Source organism: Phyllopteryx taeniolatus, chromosome 16 (assembly GCF_024500385.1).
Source record: "Phyllopteryx taeniolatus isolate TA_2022b chromosome 16, UOR_Ptae_1.2, whole genome shotgun sequence".
In the NCBI taxonomy this organism is placed as follows: Eukaryota; Metazoa; Chordata; class Actinopteri; order Syngnathiformes; family Syngnathidae; genus Phyllopteryx; species Phyllopteryx taeniolatus.
In genome coordinates, this window is record NC_084517.1 from 8,391,759 (window position 1) to 8,414,647 (window position 22,889).

The 22,889-nt window shown below is 40.8% G+C and overlaps 1 long non-coding RNA gene across 1 annotated transcript; it reads left to right on the forward strand.

The window, feature by feature from the left end:
- The first annotated feature begins 981 nt into the window (after positions 1 to 981).
- LOC133466507 (uncharacterized) lies at positions 982 to 22,815 on the forward strand. Its single transcript, XR_009784948.1, has 7 exons — positions 982 to 1,247; positions 7,586 to 7,695; positions 11,537 to 11,823; positions 17,941 to 18,091; positions 18,828 to 18,953; positions 19,774 to 19,824; positions 20,645 to 22,815. It is a non-coding gene; the product is annotated as an uncharacterized LOC133466507 (long non-coding RNA).
- Positions 22,816 to 22,889: the final 74 nt, after the last annotated feature.

Sequence of the window (22,889 nt, forward strand, 5' to 3'; positions counted from 1 at the left end):
TGAAGCTACAATATCTCCAGACTAAATCATGCATTGTCCAGTGCAACCAATGGAAAAGTTAGCATTGACTACTGTATTTAATTTTACATTTTATATATTTTATTTAAGAGATTGTATTTTTTATTGAAATGTTTAATCTATTATAAGGTATTAACTGTTTCAACTTCACCATATCCAAGAGAAAATAAACATTATTTAAGTTAACATGCACTTTGAAAAGACGTGACGTGACATACAACATATGATACCATGGCATCAAAAATAAATAAAATAAAAAAATTACTTATTTGTATATTTCTACTTCATACTGTATTGATATCGAAGCATTTAAGTCAATATTGAATACAATAACCTTAAAGAATCGATAGCGAATCATATCACAACCTAAAGAATCAAAATGGAATCGAATCATGATGTTCAATGCCCAGCCCTAGTCTAAATATTTTCATTGTCAATACTACTACTATTACTCAAGAAAGAATGATGATAGAATAAATCCATGCTTTTGCATTACAATGGAGGTCTAACTTGGCTTTAGCAATTTGTGAATTCATTTGTTCTTCCATCCATCCATTTACTGAGCCGTTTATCCTCACAAGGGTCGCGGTCATCTGTATTGATTTTTGGTTTTTTTTCTGAACCATATGTTTATCTGGGAGGTCAAGGAACGTTCATCAACAATGTTGGGGGCGGGGGGGAAATATCATTCAACAAAGAGCCAGCAATGTTTGTGTAAGGCGCTGGTGGAAAAAAAATGTACACAGCACCTTACATGCCGTAGAACTGGTTGGTTTATTCAAACAACACAGTGTTTTTTTTCTTGTTTTTTTGTTTTGTTTTTACTGAAGCGACTGCTTTACGAGTAACATGTAGATAGACACTAATCATTTTATATACTGTAAATATATATATATATATAACTTGACATTATGACATACAGTATATACAGTATACAATTTGAGCTCTTCATTTGGGTGTGGGTAAATGTAGACAAAAGAGAATGAATTGTGAGTGCACACTACTGTATATGGTTTTACTTCTTTAGCAAAAGGTTTATGAAGAATGTGATGGTAGTCCGACAAGTGATCCTTATGGCCACATGAAGGCCACTTTATTGTTATTAGTGAGCTGATTCTGCCATCTCCAACCTCGCCCTTGCTCCCTGGCAATACAGCCAGACAAACAGGAAGCAGCTGTTGCCAGGGAACCAGCCTGAAGTACTACACTATGGCGCACGCTTGAGTGAGGTAAGAAATGGGATAAAAATGTGCAGAGAAATGGATTGGAGGAATCTAATTAGACTGTGAGAGAACATCTAGCATAGGTTCGTAAAAAAACAATATTGTGTGTGTGTGTGTGTGTGTGTGTGTGCGTGTGTGCGTGTGCTTCTGTGTGTGTGCGTATACTCTCATTTGCGCAAGAACTGTGGCTGCGTGTGAGCCTGGGAATAGGGTGACTGACGCACAGAATGACAGATGAGCTTTGGAGTCCTGGCAACCTCTCCAAACAACCCTCCTCTCCCGCTCTGTCTTCCTCCACCTCCTTACACACCCGTACGCCTCCGTCTTCTCTCTCATCCCTCTTTCTCTTCTTTGCCACCCTTCTCCCGCGTGTGTCCTCTCCCTTGGCGTGCAGCGATTGCCTGGCACACAGTCCGATTCAGTCACAGAGAAGTTGTTGCCTCTCTGGGCCTCTGATTTTCTCCAGAACTTGAATTTGGATCAATGAACGCAGTCATTACATCAACATCTAATGGGCTGCTGCAGTGGCTCAGTGTGAAGTTGATAAACGTTAGTGAATAGCGGAATTCATGTTTATCTAAGATGACAATTATGACCTACACAGGAAAGTAGAGAAAGTATTGAGAAAGCAATTATAACCTGCTTTAAGAGTCAACACTGCTGGCAATAGACGCACGTGTGAAAGAACAATGAACCAATGTGTGGAATCACATTGCCCAGGATGGAATATAAAACATCCATCCATCCATTTTATCCTCACAAGGGTCGCGGGCGTGCTCAAGCCTATCTCAGCTATCATCGGGCAGGATGTGGGGTACACCCTGATCTGGTTGCCAGCTAATCGCAGGGCACATACAAACAAACAACCATTCGCCCTCACATTCACCCCTACGGGCAATTTAGAGTCTTCAATGAACCTACCATGCAGGTTTTTAGGATGTGGGAGGAAACCGGAGTGCCTGGAGAAAACCCACACAGGAACGGTGAGAACATGCAAACGCCAAACAGGCGGGGCCGGGGATTGAACCCCGGTCCTCAGAACTGTGAGGCAGACGCTCTAACCAGTCGCTCACCGTGCCGCGGAATATACAACATGCAACATATTTTTTTTTATCTATTCTTCACATTAGCTTATCAAATTACCTTCAGGAAATGAATTGTCTGAAATATTAAAGACTTCTTCTCCCTCGGGCACTGAACACAATACTGCTTCCAAGACAACAGTCACATAGTTTCTGGATTTTTTTACTTCTTTTGGCAACTAACCTATTCCTGCCATTGTAAATTTCCATTATTGTCCCAAAAGGAAGCCGACAATGATTTGATTTCCCTGGTCACTGCCCCCATTTTTCAGATTGGATTTAGAAATACAGTAAGATGAAGAGTCTAGTGCACCCTTAACCGCAATGTATTGTGAGGTGGCGAGATAAAAACAGGCCACAGTGGTGAGGTTGGGAAAATGGGATGGAGCTTGCAAATGAAAAACTTAAAGATGTATTTATCAGAAAGAAAATGATTGTGCATGAATTTACAACCACTTGGGTAGGTCACATACCAGCAAACCTACTATTGCACCTAAAGTTTCTCTTACAAGCAAAAACAACAACAATCAGGTAATTACCCCCAAACAACACTATAAGAATTATGAGGAAAATGTATTGATACAAACCATGTTGGTATTTAAACCACAACATCTGTTAAATGTGAAAAAACAAACTGTACATTTCGTTGACCATTAGGTGTCCAGCCTTAGACCCTGAGTTAATTCAATCCAACCGGGGAAGTGAAAATTTCTTTCTTTCTTTTTTTTTTTTTTTAATTGCCACAATATTTGTACAAAAAAATACATAAGTAAATATGTCACATCATGAGCAGAAAAATCATCAATATGGTAAAATATGGTGCAGGAAGCATGCCAATTACCAATTTACAGGTCATAGTGTGTTGACACTTAGAAACGATGGCGGTGTCACAATCTGAGACGAGCTGTATCTTGCCTTGCTATTAATGTACAGAGTCACACTTCCCCTGTTCCACACGAACATCTGCGCAAAACCATTAACGGCAGCTTTATATATCAGCCTGCTTGTAATGTTGTCAGGTTTTCCCACAAATGTTTAATTTGTTCACCTGCTTAGTCTTCAGGGATTATTTTATTGTATGTGGTGTTCACCTGATGTAATAGTGCTGCAGTATTATGAGTCTTTACAAAGTTCAGGGAATTTCAACACCATTTTCCAAAGTGGAGTCATCAAATTTACATTGTACGTCAATGACCGATTGCTCTTGCTCAAAGTGTGTCACAAACCGCAAACGGAGGAAGCTGTGACCTCTGCAATCTTTTTAGAAAGACAAGCAATGCAATGTAACTAATACTAGCAGTCATGAGGTTCTTCTACACATTTACAATTTACACAGTGATGATGAGTCCTATCATTTTTAACACGCCACCGCATACCGCATTTCACACCTCTTACACACGCTGAAGATATCGGGGAGAACTGATCATTACAATTTTTTTCCTGGGTTATTTCTCTGACCAGGTCTAATCATACAGCCAAAGGAAGTGAGATATTTCTATTTTAAGTTCTAACATCCTTATCAGGAGATGTACACCCATGACTGTCATGCTGTTCCTCTCTTCTCAGCAGTAAGGACAGAAATAGAGGTCGATATTTAGTGTGATAGTTTGATCCGTTGCGTACAAAAAAGTTTCACTTTTGATGTTTCTTTCTAGGCACGGTGGTGCTGGTTAGAGCGTCTGCCTCACAGTTCTGAGGACCGGGGTTCAATCCCCGGCCCTGCCTGTGTGGAGTTTGCATGTTCTCTCCGTGCCTGCGTGGGTTTTCTCCGGGCACTCCGGTTTCCTCCCACATCCCAAAAACAAGCATGCTAGGTTAATTGACGACTCTAAATTGCCCGTAGGTGAGAATGTGAGTGTGAATGGTTGTTTGTTTGTATGTGCCCTGCGATTGGCTGGCAACCAGTTCAGGGTGTACCCTGACTCCTGCCCGACGATAGCTGGGATAGGCTCCAGCACGCCCGTGACCCTAGTGAGGAGAAGCGGCTCAGAAAATGGATGGATGGATGTTTCTTTCTGTAAAACTGTTGTCATGATATTTTTTAAAAAACAAACATTTATTTACCGGTTTACATGTGACCGACTTACTATTTTTTTCCAAGACATGAGCCGTCATTCGGCCGATTTTTTGCTCTGACTTGCAAGATTAAACTTGAGATACGATCGCTGTATGGTGGCAGTGAGTTAAGTGACTCAACTCACTTAAAAACAATTAAGCGACAGTTTGGCAGATATATTCTTCAAAAATGATCCTTCAAGCTGTTCTCAGCTGGTTACCGTCAAACTGAACCTAAAACACATTGTGTATTTATAACAAACACACAGCCTCCACTACCTTAATGCAAACATACGTACAACGGGAAACTCCATAGGCACTTGGGCTAACAATTACCATTTATGTGGCCATTTAATTATGTCATGACTATATATATTTTTATAAAGTATATATTTTTTAAGAGTGCTGTTTTTCTCATTAAAAAACAGTTTTTTTGGGGAGGCTGGTGACTGGAACCATTGTAGATGTTAAAAGTTCCTACGGGTGCTTTGTCCCAGTCTCATTCTGCCGTGAAAAGGGCTTTGCCAAGGAAGTGCTTTGACCTGTTTTGATTAATTCAGAAGTTGGTTGCTCATATACCCTACAAGCAAACAGACTAGCGTCTTCTATTTGTTTTTTTACTAGTGTAATACTACTACTGTCACTATCACTATTACTACTACTACTACTACTACTACATAATAATAATAATAATAATAATAATAATAATAATAATAATAATAATAATAATTTCCTCCAGATCCCAAAAACATGCACGGTAGGTTAATTGAAGAATCTAAATTGCCCGTAGGCGTGAATGTGAGTGCGAATGGTTGTTTGTTTATATGTGCCCTGTGATTGGCTGGCGACCAGTTCCCAAAGATAGCTGGGATAGGTTCCAGCACGCCCGCGACCCGAGTGAGGATAAGCGGTACAGAAAATGGATGGATGGATAATACTCATTCTTCTTTGTATTTTCCAGCCCCTCACAGGTCAGTCTTAGAACTACAACAGTACAACAGGCATTTAATTTGAGGTGAGCTGTGATTGTCGATGGACATATCGTCATGTGTTTGAAATTGTAATGGTCATCTTGAGTACACCACACACTATAAGAGGCGTAAGCACACACCATTTTTTTCCTTCACCGTGTTTGGTGTCTGTCTCATTTTAATAAAAGGGTTAAGATGTTAAAAATCGGTATAGCTTTACCCAGCTTTACTGGTTTGCTGATTTCATGTAAGAAGGAAAAAATGGAAAAAAAAGAAAGAAATATCCTTCAAGCGTCGAACAAAACAAACTCCTTTGTGTATACGCCCACATCAGCATCCAACATTAATCAAGATACAGTAGCACTATTGCTCGAAGCTTTTGTGAATCCTCATTAGAGGCCATGTTTGTAGACAAGAGGGATACCATCATTCTTCTTATTTAATACTAAGCAATAGATATGTATTTTAGGTATATTTGCAAATGTTAATTTCACTTTCAAAAATATACTTCTGTTTTTAGTGTTTTATCATTTATTGTTTTTTTTTGTTTGTTTTTTGAAAAGTCCCCATTTTTCATAAACGTAATTGAAATTGTTCTACATCTGAATAATAATTGTTACAATCTGTAGAAAGGTTTTTAGAAACCATTTTTGCATATAAATTATGTATGTATGCTAAAGTGCAATTTTGTTAAGTGGACCATAGCTTGTCTATACCGACACTCCCCTCCAAAAGTACTATAGAGCAATGTGAATTCTTATTTTGTTCTGTGGAGTGAAAATATTTGGGCCTGACATCACAAATTTAACATGAAAAAAGAGATCAGGATTTCAGCTTTTATTTCCAGGTATTTACGTACATCCAGAAGTTATATAGAAATTAGATTAGCATTATTTGAACAATTTTTTTAGGTGCGCAAAAGTATTTATTTGGATGAAAGAGAATAATATAACTTAATATTTATTTGTAAATCCTGTGCTTGCAATAACTGCATCAACCCAGTGACCCATTGACATCACCACACTATTTTTCAAGCTTTCACAGCAACCTCTTGTTGTTTGTTTGGGTAAGGCTACTCCCTTTATTCTCCTCATAAGCAGGTAAAATGCATGCTCTGTTGTGTTTAAGTCTGGAAATTGGCCAGTCTAAAACATTCCTTTTTCCCAGATGTAACACCTTTGTTGTTTTAGGCTATTAGATTGCATTATGAAGGATTTCCCAATCAGTTTGGTTACATCTTTCTATAGGTGGCAGACAAAAGATTTTTGTAGATGTTTTTCTACCTTATGGGAAATTCCAGCCTGGCCTTCCCATTCTTCTTGTTCATGGGTGGGTTTCATCTTCTAGTAAAGCGCCTGTATTTTTGTTCATTCTCATGACCTTCACGCCTGCTCTCTGGAGGTTGTTGATGATGTCACTAACTGTTATTTTAGGGTCTTCCTTTGCAGCTCTCTGTTGTTTCTGTCATCCACTGCTGCTGTCTTCCTTTGTCTGCCTGTTCGATTTCTGTTACATAGTACACGAGTTTTTTTTTTTTTAAAGACATTCAAAAATGTTGCATTGGCTGTGGACAATGTTTGTGTAATGGCTCTTATTGATTTTCCATCTCGCCTTAGCTTCACAATTACTTTTTTTCACCCCTATTGACAGGTCTCTGGTTTTCATGTTGATTATTGCTCTAACTAGTTTAAATGTAGTCTTCACAGGAAAAACTGACAAAATCAAAAGAATAGACATTTTGTGTTATTTATTGCTTGAATAATCAATGTAAATGGCCTCACCATTCCAATTGTTCGGGAGAGGAAAATATGTATTTATGTTTTCCAGTCTTTATTTTGTCATTTAGAATTTGCGTTCAATTTTTAAATGCACTTTTGTATTTACACAGCCTGAATGCAGGGGAAAAAGTACAATACAGACTGGTATAGAAGAATAAAATACAATAATAATTTCATTATATGTTTTGTAGTACTTGTAGTTCTCTGTATCGGTCCCAATGGCAATACATTTCTACTCTTTAAATTTTACTCCAGGAAATATACGTCATGTTGCATATTGTGTCTAAAAGAAAAAGAAAGAAAAAAACACTTTTTATGGCGTCAACTGTTACCATTTAGCTCAGTGAGATAAAACTGTCAAAAAAGATTAAAAGGCTGACATGACAGTCTCTTTATCTTTTTCCTGTACAGTATGTGTGTTCTCTGACCCAGTCTGTGCTCCTCTTGTTGACCCGCAGGACCACACAGGTGTCAGACCTCCGGGGTGATGCTATCAGACCTCCACAGATGTTGCATGGCAAGGGAAGAGCTAAATGGTAGGACAAAAGGAGCAAGGGGTTACAGAGGGGTGAGTAAGAGGGTACACTTAATGTGCATGATGAATTGACATTCAGCCATGTGGAAAATGTTCCTTTTAAAGCTACTGAGTTAGTGATACATTTTCACATTGATTTAGTATGTGTGGTGTGAACATGTATGTGTGTGTCTCTGTGTAGAGCTTGATGTTCATGATCCTTTAACAGATGGATATCAAATTAGGTACCTAGTGGACAAACATCATGGGGTCTTAGTCACTGAACATCATGGCCCTGGACTCCACACGATGCTATTACGAAAACATTCATATCAATATGTTGTCTTGTATCGGCTGTTTGTGTATCAGGCTGTAAATAGTATTATACAAAATAAGTGATTAAAGAGCTGTTCCTCTGACAGGTACTGTTAATTACAGTATTAACAATATTCACATTCATCCAACAATTTTTAGCGCATACACTATGGACTATGGACAAAAATACTGAGATACACTTCTTACTGAATTAAGCCATCAGGCATTGAGTGGGGCCCCATAGTGTAGAAGACCCTCCTTTGCTTTTTACACAGAACCCAGCAAAGGTGAGATATTGCCACAAGTGTGTGCGCTTTCACACGGCAGCAATGTTATCCCAGATAATCTCAGATAATTGGCTGACTTCACACTTCTGTCCTGTCTTTCTGATGCTCTGATACAAGGACAGAAAATAGCCCAGACCAATCCACTTGGAGTGACATGTCCACAAAATGTCTTTGAGCACTTATGGAAAAGTTTTAATATTGCCCAGTCAAGATGTGCCATGCTGATAGACTCCTACCCATTAAGATTGTATCAGAATTAGAATCAGAATCAGAATCATCTTTATTTGCCAACTATGTCCAAAAACAAACAAGGAATTGGTCTCCGGTAGTTGGAGCCGCTCTTGTACGACAACAGACAGTAAATTGACAGAACACTTTTGAGACATAAAGACATTGACAAAAACAGACACTGAGCAATAAAGGGTTGCTAGTTATCTGGTAATGCCGGTACAAATATTTTTTTATTTATTTATTTTTTTGGGACAATTGTGCAAAAATATGTTGAGTCCTCCAGCACTTAGAGAGCAGTTTGAATGACTAATATAGCAATAGTCTGGTGCAACGATCATTGTGCAAAGGGCGCCGAGACTTCAAGGAATGTATGCAGTTTAAAGTGACTAGTAGTGCGATAATCTGGGACAATGTTGATTGTGAAAATGTTGCAGATACTCCTCAGTCAGTGTGCAAATGGTGCAGATGCTACTCTGGCATGAGTGGCCAGTATTGGTCAACAACAGATATGCAAATAGTGCAGCGTGGCGAGACTACTACAGTGAGTGCACGAGTAATATATAATTGGCCTGACAGAAATGTGAAAACAAACTCAAGACAAAACAATTACAATTGGCAGCATGTTGCAATGGAATTGTAGGTTAGCTGTTTAAGAAGTTGATTGCAAGAGGGAAGAAGCTGTTGGAATGTCTGCTAGTTCTAGTTTGCATTGATCGGTAGCACCGACCTGAGGGGAGGAGTTGGAAGAGCCGGTGACCGGGATGTGGAGGGTCCGAGAGGATTTTGCATGCTCTTGTCTTAGTTCTGGCAGCGTCCAAGTCCTCAAGGGTGGGTAGGGGGGTAATGACAATCTTTTCAGCAGTTTTGATTGTCCGTTGCAGTTGGAGTTTGTCCTTTTTTGTGGTAGCACCAAACCAGACTGTGATGGAAGAACACAGGACTGATTCGATGACCGCTGTGTAGAACTGCCTCAGCAGCTCCTGTGGCAGGCCGTGCTTTCTCAGAAGCCGCAGGAAGTATATCCTCTGCTGGGCCTTTTTGAGGACTGAGTTGATGTTGATTGCCCACTTCAGGTACTGAGAGATTGTAATTCCCAGGAACTTGAAGGTCTCGACGTGAAAGTGACTTTTTCAAATCTGCAGTAGAAGGTATTCAATTCGTTGGCTAGTGTGCTATTGTTCTCAGCTTGGGGGGATCGTCGCTTGTAATTTGTCAGCGATTGGAATGCATGCCAGACTAATTTAGAGTCATTAGCGCTGAACTCTTTTTCCAACTTTGCTGTATAGTTCCTCTTTGCAAAGTTAATTTCTTTAGTCAGCTGGTTTCTAGCGCGGTTATACGGGGACCTGTCCCCGCTTTGGTATGCGTCCTCTTTAGCTTGGCAAAGTTGCTTAAGTTTGGCAGTGAACCACGGCTTGTTGTTGAATGTGCGAAATGACTTTGTTGGTACACACACCTCTTCACAGAAACGGATATAGGATGTGACAGTGTTCGTATATTCATCCAGGCTGCCAGCTGAATTTTCAAAGACACTCCAGTCTGTGCAGTCTAAACAGCTATGAAATTCCATCTTTGCTTCATTGGTCCACTTTTTCACTGTTTTCACAGTCGGCTTCGCGCATTTAAGCTCTTTCCTGTATGTCGGTATTAAGTGAATTAAGCAGTGATCAGATGAGCCCAGGGCTGCACGAAGTTTGGCACGGTATGCATTATTTAGCGTAGTATAGCAGTGGTCTAAAATGTTATTTTCCCTGGTAGGACAGTTGATGTGCTGCTTGTATTTAGGGAAAATTTAAAAAAATTATATGATAAAAAAAACTTCAATATTACTTTAGCTTCCCGTCCCTGCTAAATTTCCAAGCTCAGTAGTATTAAGGATTTGCACACACATGGATATTAGATTCTTTATGTGACACATTCTCCTCTTTCTTTCCCCATCTTTCCTCTCCTCTGAATCAGCCAGCTTTTAACTGCTTCCAGATCTGCATCTCTTCCCCTCTTGTACTCCTTTCCCAACTCCGTTTTGCTGCCGCAGAGTTTGAGTTGGAAAGGTTTCTAAGTGGAAGTGGAAATGTACAACTTCAGCCAGTGAGTCAGCTAACAAGGTACTCCTTTGAAGGAAACCACAAGCAGGGGCAAGGAAATGTAGTGGATTTTGTTTGTCATAAATCACAGGATTTATTTAACATTTGAACGGAAGGTATTTGATGAATATATCAGTTAATGTGTATGTTATATTTACTGGAAATGAAAAGGTGAGAAAACAACTTGCACCTGTACAATAATAATGGCATGTTGGTGTTTGTATGTGTGCTAAAATAAACATATGGAGGGAATATCTCCGTCTGTGTCTGCACCACTTCTCCACTGCTGCCGTATATCAAATGCTTGATGACATGTAAATGGCGAGCCAAGTTCTACAACTGTTTTGATTAGTCACTCTTTAGTCACCGGTAGCAGCCGCATCGTGGCCTCGTGTGCACAAGGGGCCTTTAAGACGGAGGCTCTTCCATCATGTAAGGCCACTGTGGTTAAACTAAGGCGAGAAGCGGGACCCTTTTGTTGTACACTGTTGTTTGCAGCTGGTGACATCACTCTTGGAGGAGTCTATCATTAAGGAGTGAGAGAGGCTTTATGCCTGGAGCTAAATGCCCCCTCACAGAGGGTTGGAGGGTGTTATTGTGTGGTGTGCTGGGGTCCACAGGGGAAAGTCCCTCACCACAAAATGATGCTGGTGATCACTTAGTGGTACAAAGGTCTTCACGGACCGATGAGTGATCACACAGAAGTAATGATTTAAAAATATGAGAAGATAGTAGATAGGAGTTGTTTTCCTATTTGCATCATTGGTTGCTCGTAAAAGTGCTATAAAAGATTATGTTAGAGAACTGCAATCATTTACACGCTTTTGTCTGCAAATTAGGTTGAGGACTCATCTCATCCACTGTATTGGACCTGATCATTTGCACCTGCAGACACATAAGAAGAAAGCAAGGGCCAATCCAAGACACGGCTCATTTTTTAAAAAATGCTGTCTAACTCTTGACTTGTTATCTCCTCAGGTTTCAAAGCGAAGGATCACTCTGAGTGAACAAAGGCAGCTGAGCATGGTGACAGCCAGGCGGACAGCTGGGACTCCGGCTGCAACGCTAATATCGTTCAACGTGAGACCCTTGTCAAGACTCAAGAGGGCCCATTGAAGCCATGATGGACTGGTCGACCGTGAAGGTATTCAAGCTCTACTGTGCAATGCCAAGGGGGAGCGGCAAAAGAAAAGAAAAAGTGATGAGTCACCAAACTTCCCAAAAAAAAACCTCCCTCCTCTTCCTCGTTTACGGGAAACAGAATGGTGGGTTTTTTTCTCTCTCTCTTGCTCTCTTTCCAGTCTCAGATGTTCGTCTTTTTGACAAGCTGCAGGGTCACAGCCTGGGTTAATGTGTGTCGGTGAGCTTGTTTTATCCTTCCCTGTGGGGGCTGCTTAACCAAACAGGTTTAAAATATGTGAAGCAGACAAGTTTGTTAGCAATGTGCGGGGGAGGACATGAAAGGTTCGCCCTCACTTGGGAAACAGAAAAGTCTTTTAAGTTCTGAATCATAACCAAACATATCAGTAATTAATACAGGTTGGGTGTGAATTACCAAGTGCCAAATTGATTTAATATTGGTTTAATTATTGTTGTTGTGGTTTGGTGTGTTGTCCAGCACCATTTGGAAAGCTAGTTCTAATAACTTACCATTTCATGTCATCACATAACCATAATATGTCTTATAAACACCCCTTGGTATGATGCATTGCAGTTCTACACAAACAAACTACAGTATGTCTGCAATAATAGACATCAGCCCCACACCTCAAATAAGTCTACTGGTACAATGTCTTGCTTAAGGGCATTTTAAACAACAGGAATCTTTCTGAGAACCAGTTCTCCAGCAATTCTCAAACCACAGTAGGTCCTGTAAAGGTGAAATTTATTCAGACAAAGGTGTGCGCTGCCTAGTAATTGAACCTAGGTAACAAGAAAGGGAAACTTGTATGATACCACACCAACAGCACCTGTTTTTTGTTTGGTCTTCATAAAGTTTTGATGCAGCCCCTCTCTTCGATGTTTAAGTATGCCTAATGTGACTGGAGCCTGAAACAAGTCTGTTCCGCTTAGACCCCATGTAAATTTCTTCACATTTCTCTAAAAAAAAGTAAAAAATACCCTACTTGAAACAGTGCAAATATAAATAACCCAAGAAGGCAGGCACACCTACAGATAAACATTTAATTGTTGCTGAACTATGGTCTTGAGCCATAGCCTGACGTTCAAACTTAGAAGTTTTGTGTGACTTACTGTAAGTGATTTTTACATAATATACATGGAGTTTATACATATACATATATATATATATATATATATACATATATATATATATATATATGTGTGTGTGTGTGTGTGTGTGTGTGTGTGTGTGTGTGTGTGTGTGGCGGCACGGTGGAAGACTGGTTAGCTAGTCAGCCTCACAGTTCTGAGGACCCGGGTTCAATCCCCTGCCCCGCCTGTGTGGAGTTTGCATGTTCTCCCCGTGCCTGCGTGGGTTTTCTCCGGGCACTCCGGTTTCCTCCCACATCCCAAAAACATGCATTCATTGGAGACTCTAAATTGCCCGTAGGTTTGAGTGCGAATGGTTGTTTGTTTGTGTGTGCCCTGCGATTGGCTGGCAACCAGTTCAGGGTGTACCCCGCCTCCTGCCCGATGACAGCTGGGATTGGCTCCAGCGCGCCCGCGACCCTAGTGAGGAGAAGCGGCTCAGAAAATGGATGGATGGATATATATGTGTGTGTGGGTATGTATATGTGCGGGGTCAGAAAATATAAATTCATGAAAAATTTTAATTCAATGTAAATTAAAATTACAGATAAAATTACTTCATTCATTTTATACACTGTTGAACTTTTCATATTTCTTGCATCTGAAAATGTCATCAGTGAAGATGGTAATAACCAGGATTACAGGCAAGTTCTTCCCCAGATGAAAGAGCAAAAGGTGTAATTATTAGGTGGAAGTCAGGGTGAGATAGTTTAGCTCTCTGCGGTTAGGGAGAGCGGTGCTTCAGGCCCAGTGGCTTTGGGAGGAATCCAGTGTAACCCAACAAGAAGAGTTTGAAAGTTCATGGGAGTTTTCGTTTCAACGTGATTTTAATCCTACTTGACAACTCCCTTTTCAAACTTTCATAATGTACCTTTATTCAGTCTCCTGTAATTAACTCTCTAACTGCTGGTGCTTTCGTGACTTGGGATCTCTTTGTGTGCCACAAATAGATCTGTTCATCTTGACGGGGCTTGTGTTCATCACGCCACATCAAAGGTCTTTGACATCACTTTCAGTCGCCGTCAGCTTCACTATCAGAGTTGGGATTTTGCAAAAGAGTGCTTTAAGTAGTAATGGCGAGCTCAGGTTTTGCACTTATTGACAACGACGTGCGGGGTCAGCAGCTTTCACCCCTTCAAGTCAAGCTACTGCATCAGTCAATAGTACATCATAAGTGTGTAAGCCAACAGGACGTTATTTCACCTGAAAGGTGGAGATCCGTCACGATAGTTGATTGTCTGGATGTGTCAGTCTCACTTGGACAACCCATGCATTTTGTGCTGACAGTGCAAAAGGTGAACGTCTAGGTGGCTTGCACCCATGGGATTCATCTTGCTTACATTGTGCAAGGTCACAGACGAGACGAGGTGGAGCTCATTCCAGTATAATATTTACAACTTTGACACTAATTCATGTCTCCAATTAGCCTTACAGAATTGAAGAAGGAACAGAATTGGAAGAGAAGCCTCCAGGCAAATGTGATATTCCACACAACTCATTAAAATGGACATCACAGAGCAGTCACTTTACAATTAGCACCCAATCACTCAAGGCTGTGATATGAAATTCTTATTTACTTTCAGTAGCTTACACCAGGATTTCCCACACTTTTTTCAGGTCAGATTAAAACTTAAGAGACTTGCTCAGACACATCATATACTGTTTGAATGTATAAGAAACATCACTGATGGTGTAGTGGTATGTTCGCCTAACTGAGGTGCAGGCATTGCGGCTTCAGATCCCACTCAGTGAGGGTGTGAATGTGAGAGTGAATGGTTGTTTGTCTCTATGTGTGCCCTGCGACTGACTGGTGAACAGTCCAGGGTCTAGTCCGCCTTTTGCCGAAGTCAGCTGGGATAGGCTCCAGATCACCCATGACCCTGAACAGGATAAGCAGTATAGAAAATGGATGGATGGCATTATCGAGAAACCTTTTTGCCAAAACAACTGTGTGATGATCAACGAAATACCTTCCATCATTTTACTCTAGACAATCAACAGCCCTGAATGAATTGACCCAGGACATGCTTTGGGACCTAACTTTGGAAAAGCCTGGCTTTTTTAAACAATACTGTAACCATCTCTCTATAACACTTTCTCTTAAACATCAAAAAATTAATTACGTCCTCTGAAAGGGATGTTTTTCTTAATGATGGCATGTGGATGTTAGATTTGGTTACCTATTTATGACCGAGATAATTTGACTGCTGAAAACAGAAGTCACTTCTTGTACTTTTTCTCGTAAATAAAATTATAATTCATCGTAACGTTTTCTTAATTTTTTGCCATGCGTGCCAAACTTTTGAACAAGGAAGTGTAAGTGCGTGTGTACGCATAATCCGTCGCCTTGCGTGCCCAAGCTGCTGCACTGTGATGTGAATAAGGGGGGACAAAGACCTCGCCTCCCCTCCCTGCTGTCTCACCTCTCAATGCAGCTATGAAGTTAACAACCCAGCACATCAGTGCAATTACAGTCAGGGCCGATGCAGGCGTGGTGATCGCGGTGGACAGGTCCAGTAAACAGTAGCCTGTGTGCTGCTGAGTCAGGTGGGGTGTCACTTTGAGTGAAGGCCTCACTCAGGTCACACTTGTTGACATGGTGCTCTCTGGCCTTACAGCCCGACTATGTAATTTGAACAGTTAGGGAAGGACTGCAATTCGGGGCTAGCCCAGCTGCACAACACTGAACAAGGGACTGAAGGATGAAGTTTGTTTGGGTGTGTTTGCCAAGAGTGTGCGTAGACCAACGCATAGGGGAAGTTGTGCAAGGTTGAAGGTGTGGTTGCCTGCCTTTTTTCTTTTTTTTTTTGGTATGTGTTGACAACTTCAAATCTAGTCTCACGCCCAGCAAACGGTCAAGAAGGGTGGCTTTTGAAATCTCTGCGTGTAGCCTTGACTACTGAACTTCTCGATCAAGGATGTCCAAAGTCCGACCCGACCCAGTGGGCAGCAGTGCACATTTTTTCATTTGCGCACAGCATATTCATATTTAAAACACCCTGCATCAAAAGGTTAAGGAAAAAAGTTAAAATGTTAAAAGGTATCTGAGATTTAGACTTTTTTTTCATTTAAATGTTTAAATGTTGTCCGCTTGGCATATGTTGACCTAAAGCACAATGAATTGGTTTTATCATATTTAAAAAAAACACAAGGTGAAGAGGCCCCACTCTTCCTTCTATTTTTCTGTAGAAAAAGTTTGGCCTTCCCTCATTATTGATTACTGTTTATACTTATTAAGCTAGGTCGGCATTTCAAATGAGAATCTGTTCTAAATTGCCTTACCAAAAGTTAAATAAATAAATCAATCCCTGTTCTAGATACACAAAGAACACTTATAGTGACCGCCATATGTACTGTTCTATTACCACTAATGGACCAATCTAGTTTATATACAGGGACAAGAGGCCATGTTGCTTTCACAGACCCTTAGTGTCAGCCAGCAGGCACCAGCATGACTAGTAGGCTCAGTCCTGTTTTACATGAAACAACTCAGTCGAAGAAAGAATTCTGGTGAAGGGTGTGTGAAGCATGTCTAAAAAAGCAAATAGGGTGGAGGAGCGCAGGTCTGTCTTGTGTTGAAGAGGTGCACTATTGTTATTCAGCAGTTGATGGTGGGTGTATGTAGCGTGTTTATGTGCTCTTGAACATGTGCTCGGAGCAACTTGCACAAACAGTGTGTAACTAAGCTGTTATTATTCCTGTTTGCTAATTATTAATTTCACAACCACTGCGTCATAACCTGCTGCATTTTAGCCACAGAGGCGATAAGATCGAGTAATGATCTACAGTATTTGTTCATGCAATAAAATAACCAATTCTTGCATAAACACAGGATAGGCACAGTCTAATGACAATATCAGAGAGGCAACCACAATAAACACAATGTGTTTATTGTGGTGTTTGTCATTTGCAGTGTTATCGAACAGCACTGTGTTACACTGAGAGTTTCTATTTTTTGTTACCTCATTTAGCTATTTATCCATCCCTAGATTTTCTATACTGTTTGTCCTCATTAGGATCATGTACTGTATGGGTGAGCTGGAGACTATACAAACTGAGTTTTGCACCAGAGGCAGGCTCCACTTCGGATTTGTGTCCAGTCAGTTTCCGGGAATCATTTAGCTATGACAGATTAAATTATTAGACACACAGAAACATGAATAAACATTGTAAAATTAATACCTCTCTGGAATATTTATTTTTCTTATCTATATAATGGCAACATTTCGTTACAGCTCATTGGATGAGCAAGTGGTCATAAGGTTATGACCTATTCCCATTGATGCAACACTAAATTGCTGCTTAAAGCATGAATGAAGCATCAAGTGCCCTCAGGTCATCAAGGACAGGTTTATTGTGTGTTCCCAGAATCAAAACCGAAAATAGTGAAGCAGCATTCAGCTATTATGCTCCTCACCTGTGGAACAAACTTCCCGAACACCTGAGGTCTGCTCAAAATGTTTTAACTCAAGCCTGAAAATCATATTGTTTACATAAGTTTCTCGTAGATGCTCAGTCTTTTTTCTTGACTTTTAATGCACATTTATTGGTTAAACAATGTTTTGTTTTGTTTTTTATGATTTTAATGTCTGATTTGAATTGTCTACCAAATCATAGTTTTAAAGTTCTGTGCTGAATGTTTTTTGTTTGTTTGTTTGTTTGTTTGCCATTGTAAAGCATTTTGAATTTGCCTTGTCTATGAATTATGTTATACAAATAAATTTACCTTGCCTTTACTAAAGCACCGGTGTAAAAACGTAAAATACAATAACAATAATAATAATAATAATAACTCAACTCATTAGATGTGCAAGTGCTCATAATGTTGTGACCCATTCCTATTATCGCGACACTAAATTGATGCTTAATACGTCAGTCTAAAAATATAAAAACAAATCATAATAAATCAGAAATTAATCCATATGTTTTCACATAGTACTACAGTTTTAAACACATTTACCAATAACCATGCAGTGTACTAATTATATAGTGTACAACAGTCACAATGATTGTTGCTGACCTTCTTTGCATACTGTGAGACCATGTCAGCTGCATCGCCAATACACTGTGACATCCTTCAGAGTTTCATGCTTCAGTTTGGCTATTTTTAGATGTTGCGAACAACGCACAAGTGTCACCAAAGAGCAATGAACCAGCTTCGCTGTCTTGTGCTTCTCAAGATCATGATCAGCACTGGATCTATTTGGATCACCTTTCGGGATAGCTTGCCTGTTGCTATTGCAAACTCGGGAGACAATAGAGGTGAGTCTCACGTTGTATGGAGGAGCAATGCACCTGATACTCTCAAGGTGATTGGCCCTAATCACATGGGCTCGTGGAGGGACTGTCCCTGAAAGAGGCGCTTGTTACCAAGCTACTGTGACTCATTCATGCTGGCCATGTGCAGCCTATTTGTGTGTGCGTGTGTGTGTGTGTGTGTGTCTGTGTGTGAGAGAGAGAGAGAGAGAGAGAGAGAGAGAGGGAGTGGCTTGGAAACAGAATCCGAGACAGAGAGGGAGACAGGAACACAAAGCAGATTGATCAAAAACAACACAATTGCACAATAAAAGCCCATCAAATTTTAAGTTCAATGTGTTCCATCTGTTCATCCTCAAACTTTGACTCGATGACGACCGACACGGCTTTAACTGCTGCTTCTGTTGAGTCATATTAAAATTTAGATTAGTCAGTAGGGAGGACAATTTTGCACGTTACGTAACAGTGTGTACTGCTGTATATGAGTGACTACTTTAAAGGTACTCAAAGCACTTTTAAAGTGTGGCCGCGTTCACACAATAATGATGGCGTATGCTGCCACTCAAGGGAAATAACCATAGCTTATTCAAACACTGATGACTCTACAATAGGAGCAACTGAGGTTCAGAACTGTGCTTCAAGACACTTTGACATAACTGACGGGGGAGACGCCTGCACCCTTCAGCTGCAATTTCTTGTTTTTTCTTCTTGACTCACAATGTTACTGTTCTTCTATACACAGAATCCAAATCGTAGTATGTCTAAGTCAGGGATCTCCAAAGGTTTTCCAGAACAACGGAAGAGAAGGAAGACGGAGGCCCGCTTCACCTTAAATAAAGGAAATGTGCTACAACTAATTCAATATGCTGTACGTCAACATATGCTAAGCATCCATCGTTCCATCCATTTTCTACACCACTTATCCTCACTTGGGTCACGAGAATGCTGTAGCCTATCCCAGCTAACTGCGGGCAGGAGGGAGGGTACACCCTGAACTGGCCACCAGCCAATCACAGGGCACATATAAGCAAACAACCATTCGCACTCACATTCATATCTATGGACAGGTTAGTCTTCAATTAAACTACCATGCATGTTTTTGGGATGTGGGAGGAAACCGGAGTACCCAGAGAAAACCCACTTAGGCACGGGGAGAACATGCAAACTCCACACAAGCGAGGCCAGATTTGAACCCGGGTCCTCAGAACTGTGAGGAAGATGTGCTTACTATCTGTTTTAAATTACTTTTTAAAAAAATACAAAGGGTGATATTTACACTAAAATTTTTGTTTAAAAAAATAGTGTGCCAGTGTTCAATAATTTAACTGAATTTAAATGTTGATATGGGCAGTGTGCAAATTTTATTGTTAGAATATGAGGTGGGCCAATAAAAACGTAGGTCAGGCCACAAATGGGCCCCTGGGCTATATAATCCTACTTCTGGTTACATAAATTACAGAAATAATTAATTAATCATTAATACACAGGCAAACAAAAATATAGCATTTTTCCCAACTTTGTGTTTGTCTATGTGTACCTATTGCCTTGCTCTTGTCAGACTGTACTTTTCTTTTGTGGTCACAATGTGGTCAGACAAACAAACCCAAATAACAGTTCAATAGTTTCGTTGGAAATGAATAAATCAGTTGATTGAATTTAAAAGACAGACAACATTTTTATGCTTCCAGTTTGTCCTGGCAAGATGTTTGAAGATAGATCCTTCGTGCTAACTTCCTGAGGTGAGAGTATTATTAACTTCCTGGACAGATACACTGTGCTTGTAAATGTGTGGTTTGCGAGGGAGGGACGGGCCAGCTGATAAGGCCGAGGTCGATATAAATCTGTCCTTCCTGACAGCATGTACCTGTGAGTGAGTTCGTGTCTAGAAATGTGGTTTGTCATTAGACTCTCTGTGTGATTTTCCGTCCATCTCTGCTCTGTGGTTCTGTTGTTTTCCTCTCCCTGTAACACCTGAGAAAGCTGCAGGGGAAATAAACCGCTGCCCGCATTCCAACACATTCCAGTTCCAAATGTCTGGGCACAGCCACACATCCTTGGCATGCTTTCATTTAAAGGCGCAGTGTTTCTTTTGTCCGCACATTATTTACTCACATACGGGATTAAAAAAACTTTAGCCAAAGGCTTTCTTATAAAGGTAGTTTGTACTAAAAATATATAAATAAATAAATGAATTAAAAGTTCAAACTGACTGGTTGATTTAGAAAATTTGGAATCAAAGATTTACAGACATTTTTAGCTTCACCACCTTGAGGCTTGATTAATGAATTGAACTAATTTCTTTGGACACTGATATATAGATTTGTTGAAAATAACCTTTAAATTGTTTACCTATCCCCCTCCTGGAAGCCGTCACCTTATCGTGGTGGAGGGGTTTGTGTGTCCCAATGATCCGAGGAGCTAAACTGTCTGGGGCTTCACGCCCCTAGTGAGGTCACCCATGGCAAACAGATCCTAGGTGAGGGACCTGACAAAGCATGGCTAAAAGACCCCTAGGATGAAAACTATTAATGGATCTACGTTTCCCTTGCCCGGACGCAGGTCACCGGGACCCCCCTCTGGAGCCAGGCCTGGAGGTGGGGCTCGAAGGCGAGTTTCCGGTGAGGGTTGGACTCCGCCAAGGCTGCCCTTTGTCACCGATTCTGTTCATAACTTTTATGGACAAAATTTCAAGGCGCAGCCGAGGCGTAGAGACGGTCTGGTTTGGTGGCCCCAGTATTGCATCTCTGCTTTTTGCAGATGATGTGGTTCTGTTGGCTTCATCAAACCATAATCTCCAACTCTCACTGGAGCGGTTCGCAGCTGAATGTGAAGTGGCTGGGATAAGAATCAGCACCTCCAAATCTGAGACCATGGTCCAGTCGGAAAAGGGTGATGTGCACTCTCCAGGTCGGGGATGAGATCCTGCCCCAAATGGAGGAGTTCAAGTATCTTGGGGTCTTGTTCACGAGTGAGGGAAGAATGGAACGGACGCCTCCCTGGTGAGGTGTTCCGGCACGTCCCACCGGGAGGAGACCCCGGGGACGACCCAGGAAACGCTGGAGAGACTACGTACTTAGGCTGGCCTGGGAACCCCTCAGGATCCCCTCGGAAGAGCTGGATGAAGTGGCTCGGGAGATGAAAGTCTGGACGTCCCTGCTAAAGCTACTGCCCCCGCGACCCGACCTCGGATAAGCGGTAGAAAATGGATGGATGGATGTTTAACTATGAATTGTATACAGACCAATTATCAAAAAAAATATCTGAAATGTAAGTCGCATAATATGAGGTAAAACCTTTTAAGTTTACCATTTCTTATTGCAAAAATAACAACAGCTGGTGATTATTTACTATATGTTTTTGTTCCTTATTTCAACTCTTTCCAGAAATTTTAATTTTTTGTTTGTTAGTTTCATAAGGTTAAAGAAAAAAATCATAGGTTACGGTCATACAACAGGAAGAGGAAGTGAAAGACAATTTCACCAAAGAACTAAATGACGCAACATAAAATATTAAATATTTATTTCTTAGTTGAGCCATTTAAATAAATATAAAATAGACATGTTAGGATTTTAGGACATTCTATTCTTTACACAAAAAAAGGAACAGCCCTTGTTTTTCCAAACCAGTAACCCACAAGCCTAAAAAAGTAAATCATTACTCAATCTTAGCTTTTGACCCTCCCCGGAGGGACGCAAGTGCGTCATAATGGGGTTGGAAAAGAGCAGAAGTAAAGCCTTTTGACTTTCAGGAAGGAAACACATCTGGGGAATAAGGAAAGAGAGAACGGGTGAAAAGAGGAATTAACATGGAGGAAGAGGGGTTGGCCAAAAATAGTCACCCTCCGCCGGAGCTTTGCCTTGCCAGAGCCCCCACCACATCTCCTGCCCCTCTAGCATCAGCCTAACCTATTCCTTTGGGGGTGACTAACTTCTCTTCTGAAGCCCCCCAAGTCAAGAACTTCACTTCCTCCCAGGCGTCTTCATCTGCTCCTGAGTTACCTGACTTGGGACCTCACTATTTGTTTCCTGTAATACAAATACAAACCTGCTCTTATACTTCCATTATGCCTGTAACATGAGGCCAATGCTAGTGTAGTTGTTCCCATAACTGGCTTTTGTAAAACGGGCATGGAATCAGTTCCCACTTAATGTCTTGTTCGCAATCTTGCGGTGCAATCAATTGGGGTGTCCTCTGACACGTTCCCAAAATTTGCTGGGTTAAGCTCCAGCCCCCACTGTGACCCTGAACAGGAAATGGAAAGTATATGATGCATAGGTGTGAGACTGATCGTGATATTTTTTCATTAAATCATAGAAAGTCGGTTGTTTTACTTATTTCAGTGGATTACTTGTCAAATCCATTTTCTATCGTGGTGGTCCTCAATACAGGGCCGCAAGTCGCAGGTGAGCTGGATCCTATCCAGTGCATTTCAGAGCACCTCAATAAGAAACTGAGGATGAGGATAACTACATGAAAAAAATGTAATGAAGTCAATTTTAGCATTACTTTGGCTCCAACAGAAGAGCCTGGGAGAAGCTGGTCAAATACAGCCGGAAGTTGAGTCAGCACCATTAGTTTTCTTTTGTTGTTGCTGTTGTTGTTGTTGTTGTTGAGACTCAGTTTGTCCCAAGTTCCAACAGGGGTCACCACAGCAAGTCACTGGTCACCGGCATGATTTGTTTCACACATTTATTTATTTATTTTTACACTAAATGCCATTCCTGACACAAGCCAACCATTGTATTTATTTATTTATTTTCATTAATTTATTTATTGCAAGGGAGGGCGGGGGGGCCAAATCCAA